Source organism: Psammomys obesus, unplaced genomic scaffold (genome assembly GCF_907164565.1).
Source record: "Psammomys obesus unplaced genomic scaffold, mPsaObe1.curated_primary_1811, whole genome shotgun sequence".
Lineage (NCBI taxonomy): Eukaryota > Metazoa > Chordata > Mammalia > Rodentia > Muridae > Psammomys > Psammomys obesus.
Window position 1 is genome coordinate 7,250,991 of NW_026590701.1, and position 8,519 is coordinate 7,259,509.

The 8,519-nt window shown below is 42.0% G+C and overlaps 1 non-coding gene across 1 annotated transcript; it reads right to left on the reverse strand.

Moving 5' to 3' along the window:
• Positions 1-4,396: 4,396 nt before the first annotated feature.
• On the reverse strand, positions 4,397-4,503 carry LOC129677953 (U6 spliceosomal RNA). The gene has a single exon (XR_008720299.1). It is a non-coding gene; the product is annotated as a U6 spliceosomal RNA (small nuclear RNA).
• Positions 4,504-8,519: the final 4,016 nt, after the last annotated feature.

Genomic DNA, 8,519 nt, shown 5'->3' on the forward strand with positions numbered 1-8,519 from the left:
ATTAAGGACCCTGGGAGTCCAGACTACATGACTGCAGAGGGCTGACTGAACTCACAGGCTAGAGCAAAAGTTTGCTTCCTTGAAAGTAAGAGGACACATGTTCTGAAGACACCATGCAGCTTACCTTGGAATATCTTGGACATTATCACAAGACTGTGGGGGTGCTGAAGGGTGAGATAGGATTGTCTGAAATTATTAAATGAAGCAGTTCCAGCTCATTGGGATCCAAACTATTCTCACCTTTAGTGTTGGTAGAGGCTACTCAGGGCATGTCAAATGCTTAGCAACCCATTCATGAGCACTGTGGGGACTGAAGTTGTGCAAATAAGCCTCCAGCCAGTTTGCAAAAGTCAGCAGTGCAATGTCCTCCTTCCCAGCTCCTGTCAAGCCATCCTGATGCTTATTAAACATCCCTGTAAAGTAGGAGGTGGTGGTGGGACCTCCTCTTTAGCAGTAGAGCTTTCACAAGTTGCCAGTCAGCATTCTGACTGTAGGTGGCTGCAGGAGGAATAATGAAGCAAGCTAAGATGTCCAAGGGGACTTGAAGTCATGATTATGCAGTTGCTAGTTCTTTGTAGCTTGGAACTTTATTTATGGGCTGAAGGGCTCAATGTGAGTTTACTCAGTGATTGTTAAGATGGGATTCCAGACTCAGTCTCAGAAGACATGAGTGAGAGAGAAAAATAGGTCATTTGATTGACAACACCAAAGGTGAGCAGGGCTGAAGTTGCTGGTATATTTAAATTTTCTGCAACAAAAGATATCTGATTCGTGAACAGAAATGTGTTGTCATTATTTTCTCTAGTGATACATGCTTGTAATGAGATCTGGGTGCTTTGGAGAGATACAAACAGAAAAAAACCTGCCAGTACACACTCCCTCCCTCGACTCACATGCATACACATGTTTACAGATTAGCTGTTTAAGCGGTCAAGGGCAGTTAGGCCTAATTAATGTGAACTTAACCCCTTAACTTTTTTTTTTATTTTTTTTATTTATTTTTTTTATTTTATTTTTCTTTTTAGTTACATTTTGTTAACTCTGTGTCCCAGCTGTATCCCGCTCCCTCATTCCCTCCCCAACCCCACACTCCCTCCCTGGTCTCCTCCCTGCCCCTTTCCAAGTCCCCTGATAGGGGAGGACCTCCTCCCCTTTCATCTGACCCTGTTTTATCAGGTATCTTCAGGGCTGGCTGCAAAGTCCTCCTCTGTGGCCTAACAGACTGCTCCTCCCCTGGGGGGGGGTGTCAAACAGCCTGCCCTTGAGATTCTGTTAGAAATAGTCCGTGTACCCCTTACTTTGGAAAACTACTTGGTTACTGAGCTACCACAGGCCACATCCGAGCAGAAGTTCTAGGTTATATCCATAGATGGTCCTTGGTTGAGTGTCAGTCTCAGAAAAGACCCTGTGCCCAGATATATTTGGTCCTTGTAGAGCTCCTATCCTTTCCATATCATACTAACTTCCCTTCTTTCATATGATTCCCTGCACTCTGCCGAGGGTTTGGTTATGAGTCTTAGTGTCTGCTTTGAAACATTGCTAGGTAGAGTCTTTCAGATGCCTTTTGTGGTAGACTCCTGTCATAAGTTCAATGCACATCCCATTTGTCTTTCTAAATGAGGATTAATCACCTTCGCCTGTGTCCACTTTCTTGATTATCTTCTTTAGGTGTGTAGATTTCATTATGTTTATCATGTCTTGTAGGTCTATATAAGCGAGTATATACCAAGTTTGTCTTTCTCCTTCTGGGATACTTCACTCAGAATGATCTTTTCTAGATCCCACCACTTGCCTGCAAATTTCATGATTTCCTCCTTTTTGATTGCTGAGTAGTATTCCACTGTGTAAAAATACCACAATTTCTGTATCCATTCCTCCGTTGATGGACATCTGGGTTGTTTCCAAGTTCTGGCTATTACAAATAAAGCTGCTACGAACATGGTTGAACAAATGTCCTTGTTGTGTACTTGAGCAAATTTTGGGTATATACCTAGCAGTGGTATAGCTGGGTCTTGAGGTAGCACTACTCCTAGTTGTCTGAGAAAGCGCCAGATTGACTTCCAGAGTGGTTGAACCAGTTTACATTCCCACCAGCAATGGAGGAGGGTTCCCTTTTCTCCACAACCTCTCCAGCATGTGCTATCACTTGAGTTTTTCATCTTGGCCATTCTGATGGGTGTAAGGTGAAATCTCAGGGTCGTTTTGATTTGCATTTCCCTAATGGCTAATGAGGTTGAGCATTTCTTTAAGTGTTTCTCTGCCATTCGATGTTCCTCTTTCGAGAATTCTCTGTTTAGCTCTGTTCCCCATTTTTTAAGTGGATTACTTGGTTTGTTGCTTTTCTGCTTCTTTAGTTCTTTATATATACTTGATATTAGCCCTCTGTCAGATAAAGGGTTGGTGAAGATTCTTTCCCAATCTGTAGGCTGTCTATTTGTTTTGATGACAGTGTCTTTTGCTTTACAGAAGCTTTTCAGTTTCATGAGGTCCTATTTATTGATTGTTGCTCTTAGAGCCTGTGCTGTTGGTGTTCTGTTCAGGAAGTTGTCTCCTGTGCCAATGAGTTCTAGGCTGTTTCCCACTTTTTTTTCCAGCTGATTTAGAGTATCTGGTTTTATGTTGAGGTCCTTGATCCACTTGGACTTTAGTTTTGTTCAGGGTGATAAATATGGATCTATTTTCATTTTTCTGCATGTAGACATCCAGTTGGTCCAGCACCATTTGTTGAAGATGCTGTCTTTTTTCCATTGAATGGATTTGGCTTCTTTGTCAAATATTGAGTATTCATAGGTGTGTGGGTTTATTTCTGGGTCTTCTATGCGATTCCATTGATCCTCCTTTCTGTTTCTATGCCAATACCATGCAGTTTTTATTACTGTTGCCCTGTAGTACAGCTTGAGATCGGGAATGGAGATACCTCCAGATGATCTGTTGTTGTACAGGATCGTTTTGGAGATTCTGGGTGTTTTGTTTCTCCATATGAAGCTGAGAATCTTTTTTTCAAGGTCTGTAAAGAATTGAGTTGGTATTTTGATGGGAATTGCATTGAATCTGTAGATTGCTTTTGGCAGGATGGCCATTTTCACAATGTTAATCCTACCAATCCATGAGCACGGGAGATCTTTCCATCTTCTGAGATCTTCTTCAATTTCTTTCTTCAAAGACTTGAAGTTTTTCTCAAACAGGTCTTTCACTTGCTTTAACCCCTTAACTTAATAAGCCCTCCCATGGACCCTATGACTTGAGGGGTGAAAGGAAGTTGTCTGTTTAATAACTAATGAAACAGCTCTTGCCTTTTTACTGTATTGATTTCTGGATTATTCATGCTTAACAATGAAGCACTATTTTGATTTGTTTCATTCACTGCTTTTTATTCTTTATGTTGAACACTTTTTAACCAAAAAAGTTAAGCCATTTTTTTGCTCTAGGAAATGAAAAAAGTATAGTTCATATGCCTTTAATAGAAGGCTTATTTTTTTAAAATTTTTATTTTTTTATTTTAATTACAGTTTATTTACTTTGTATCACAGCTGTAGCCCCCCCTTCATTCCCTCCTATTCCCCCCTCCCTCATTGACTCCCTGCCCTTCTATAAGTCCACTGATAGGGGAGGTCCTCCTCCCCTTCCATCTGACCCTAGCTTATCAGATCTCACCAGGACTGGCTGCAATGTCCTCCTCCTTGTCCTAGCGAGGTTGTTCCTCCTACGGGGGAGGGAGGTGGGGAGGTCAAAGAGTTAGCCGCTGAGTTCATGTCAGAGATAGTCCCTGTTTCCTTTACTAGGGTACCCACTTGGATACTGAGCTGCCATGGGCTACGTCAGAGCAGTAGTTCTAGGTTATATCCATGCATGGTCCTTGCTTGGAGAATCAGTCTCAGACAAAACCTTTGTGCCCAGATATATTTGGTCCTTGTGGAATTCCTGTCCTCTCTACGTCTTACTAACTCCCCCTTCTTTCGTATGATTCCCTGCACTCTGCCCAAAGTTTGGTTATGAGTCTCAGCACCTGCTTTGATACACTGCTAGGTAGAGTCTTTCAGAGGCCAGCTATGGTAGGCTCCTGTCCTGTTTCTTGTTTTCTCCTATTTTCAATGTCCATCCATTTGTCTTTCTAAGTGAGGATTGTTCTTCTTACCCCAGGTCCTCCTTGTTTAGCTTACTTAGGTGTACAGATTTTAGTACTTTTATCCTATCTTATAGGTCTAGTATCCACTTATAAGTGAGTGTATATACTGTGCGTGTCTTTCTGCTTCTGGGATACCTCACTCAGGATGGTCTTTTCTAGTTCCCACCATTTGCCTGCAAATTTCATGATTTCCTTGTTTTTAATTGCTGAGTAGTATTCTATTGTGTAAATGTACCAGTTTCTGTATCCATTCCTCCATTGAGAGACATCAAAAATATGGAACGCTTCACAACTTTGCGTGTCATCCTTGTGCAGGGAACATGCTAATCTTCTCTGTATCTTTCCAATTTTAGTATACGTGCTGCTGAAGTGAGCACAGAAGGCTAAATTTTTTAAACTTAACTATTTCTTTTGTTGCTTATAACCCAAGAAGTACATACATTCTTTATCGGATTACTGACATATACATACTGTGAGTTGTTACTAAAGCTAAGATAGAGCATTAAAAAAAACAGCAGCAGAAGCATGGTGTCTCAGGCCCCTGGAATAGTTCTAGTAAGAGTGAAAAGGTTAAAAGATTCAATAACTTTGGTGTCTGTATTCAATATGTGAAAGAATTAAGAATTAAAAAAAACCTTCCTTAAGTACTCAATTTTCTTCCAAGAGGGAACTTAGAACTTAAATATTGAAATGTAATAATAAAAACTCAGCTGTGCAAGCCATGCCAGACTACATCTCTTCATGGAGAGGGTGGGGGGCTTGGAGTCTCCCCCCTCAGCTACGGTGCTATTGGCAATTATTAGCTCTGGGAGACGGGAATCAGTTTTCTCTAAGAGAACAGCTCCTGCTAGTCAAGCCACACTTCTGTGGAAGGCTACATAACCACGAATACTTGGGCAGCACAAATTGGTTTTGATGGGCTATTAGAAAAGAAAGAGAAGGAGATGAAGAAGAAGACAAAAGTTGGGGAAGTGGGGAAGGGAGGGTGGATCTGGGAAGATTTGGAAAGCATGGAATAGGATCAAAACACATTGTACAAAATTCGCAAAGAACTAATAAAATCATTTTAAAAATTAAGTTCTGACAGAGCATGGGAAACTGGTGAAATTCCCTTTAAAATAACTAAAAACAGCTTTAAATCCCTTCATTGAAGTGAATTTAAAAATAGTAAAGTGAGAAAAATCTAAAGCATGAATTGTGAGTTTACGTATTTGCATTTAGTCACATGGTCTCCTTACACCCTCACACTCCCATGTTTCTAAGTGGGGCTTTTCTAGTTTTTAAGAAAGTTTTTTTTTGTGTGTGTTTGTGTGTGTAAGTTTTTTCTTTTCTTTTTTTTTTTTTTTTTTTTTAGCAATGTGGAACTCATAACAAACTACTTCATCACATGTAGAATTAAGCTCCTATTGCCTCTCCAATGACTTGTTAAGAAATAATGGAATTTTATATGTAACTGATCATTTGTAGTTTTGCTATAATTGATTGATTCTGGGCTCAACTTATCTGCTTTCTATTGAGTTTAAAAGTCAGCAATGTTGGAGGCACACAGCTGTGCAGCGGCATAGTCTAGGTTATGCTACAGACACTGTCATGGATGGGGGAGTCAGGATGACGAAGCCATCGAAGTTGTTTCTCAGGGGCTCGAGTGCTGCTTGGTACCCCTCAGGCCAGGTGGAAGCACGGACTCTTTACATGGTCCTGCAAAGGGTAGTTTATTTGAGGTCAAACGACCAAACCTTGTCATGAGGATACCAGTCCCACCACTTTCTAAGTATGAAGAACCCTGAAGCTTGATTATTCACATACAGGTCACTACGATTTAGCCCAGTTACTGCTCCTGTACAATTATCTTTGGCCTATAGATAGTCTTAAGTCCTGTTTCTGGGGTGCTGCTGCATGTCCATGCTTGGTTGCCTCATTCATAAACTCTCCCTTTCTGTCCTTTCTGTTTTTGGGGACTGGCATATTGCACCATGGCCAGAATGAACCTGGCTCAGTGACAAGATGCTAAGTCTAACATAGAACTCTCCGATGGCTCTGGACAACAGGTGATCTTTCTGTCCTTCAAAAAAAATTTTTTTTTAAAAAGGACCTCACTAGGTAGCCCTGGCTATCCTAGAACTCAATATGTAGACCAGGCTGGCCTTGAACTCACAGAGACTATCCTATCTCTTCCTCCAGAGTACTGGGATCAAAGTTATATATCACTATGCCTGACTAAGAGATAATTTTCTAAGTAGGCTTTCAGCTTTATGGAAATACATATCATATTGCCTTAAATTTTAGGTTGTAAATGGGTAAAATTTTATTATGAGTACTAATTCTCATAACTCAAAATCATAAGTAAGATTTGGTCATTTAGAGGAATATTTGACTTGGTTTCCTGACTCAAAGACTAAGACAGTGGGAACACCACGTTTCTAGCTCCTCGCATTCTTTCAAAACAGTTATAAGAGCTAACATATGGAGGGCATGGTGCAGCACATATAGGATGGGAAAGGAATGTCACTTTGTTCATCTTCCTCTGCCATCCTTTCCCTCTTTGATGCCGCTTCCAATATCACAACAGAATATGAGCCGATGTGGATGGATGAGGCGAGGCCAGATGGGATGGGGTGCAGGGGAGATAGCCCAATCTGTAAAGCCCTGGAAACCTCAGAATACACATGAAAATCCAGGTGTTATGGCTGTAATGTTGGCAATGGGAAGGCGGAGAAAGGATGATCACAGAATCTGGCTGGTCAGCCAGTCCAGCTGAACATAGTTCGTGGGAGAGCCTGGGTCGAAAAATAAGGTAGAAGGCTGGCAAGATGGCTCAGCTAGTAGGGGTGCTTATTGCCAAACCTGATAACACAACAACACAAATTTGATTCCCAGAACCCACATGGTAGAAGGAAAGAACCAACTCCTGCAAGTTATCCTCTGACTTCCACACACAGACTGATGTGCACACACACACACACACACACAGAGTGGGAAGGGAGAGGGAGAAAGAGACAGAGAAAGAGAGAATAGGGGGAGAGGGAGAGGGAGAGAGAGAGAGAGAAGTTATGGGAAAGACAGAGGCAAACCCTGCTTCATATAGAAGTCACCCTTAGGCACCAGTGGAGAACACAGCAAGTTCAGCGTCTAGAAGGTGAGATGGAGGGAGCTCTGATATACAGAACTTGTTGGCCAACACAGGCAAGGGAAAATGTATGTGTTAGATGGAGGTTTATGTGGGTCAGGTGGACCCTGGGAAAGATCTGAGTAACAAAACTGAAAACAGTGATGCAACAGTGATGCTACTCAATTCAACCAATATTTAGGCTTTTGTGCAACCAAATGCTCTAAACCTTCCAAGTTAAGAACATGCCAGCACGTGGGCAAATATAATTTATTTCTGGCTGCTGACCTCAGGTGGGGACAGTCAGTTTTCTCGTGTTAGTTACCAAGTATAGCAGAGACAGTTGACAATGAGAACTGTGTTTGGGGGTGGGTGGAAGGAGATAAATTTCTGCACGAGCTTATGATTACCACCAGAGCTGAGGCCCTGCGCAGAAGCCCAGTAGACACTCATAGGGCAGTTTTTGCTTGTTCTAGTCTCTCTTCAGTGCTAGTTGTCTTTGCAAAGTTCCAAAACAAATTATTCTCAGTGTGATCTGAAACTAACGCTTGGATTGAAAGGTCTTGGAACTGCTGGTGTGGATCTGTGTGGGGCTTGGCAATGGCATTATTAAGTTCCATATTCTTTTCTCTCTCTTCTTTCTGTCTCTCTGTCTCTGTATCTGTCTGTCTGTCTCTCTCCTCTCTTTCTTTTACCTAGACAGGCTTTCTTTATGTGGTTTGGCTGTCCTGGACTCACTTTGTGGCCCATGCTGGCCTTGAACTCACAGAGTTCACCTTCCTCTGCTTCCCTGAGTGCTGGGATTACAGGCGTGCTCCACCAAGCCCAGGTTAGTTCTACACCCCGAGCCTCTTGTGTATATGCTTCACTGGTGACAAAAAACAGTGACTTCCCCATGGAAGGAAGTACTAGTCACATGAAACAAGAGTCCCATTCTGTCCCAGGCTGCCATCAGGCAGTGGCAGGTACTCTTATCTCTGAGCTATCTTAACAGCCCCTGATACTGTTCTTTGAGGAAAGTAATTTTTTTTTCACAATCTCTGATTTAGCAGTCAGTCAGCTAAATTTACTACAGAAATGAAATGGCATGATAAACACCCGATAAGGCATTTTTACTTTCAGGAGGGAACCCTATCAGACCTCAGAGGTCCATGAATCTTGGGGCTGAGGCTTTGGCCGTGATCATTGTTGACGTCATCCTACAGAATCTATGTCTCTGGGACCCTGGTCAAGAGTTCCCATCTGGGTACACCCACCAGAGAAAGGCCTGTATTTCCAAGGTTTCCA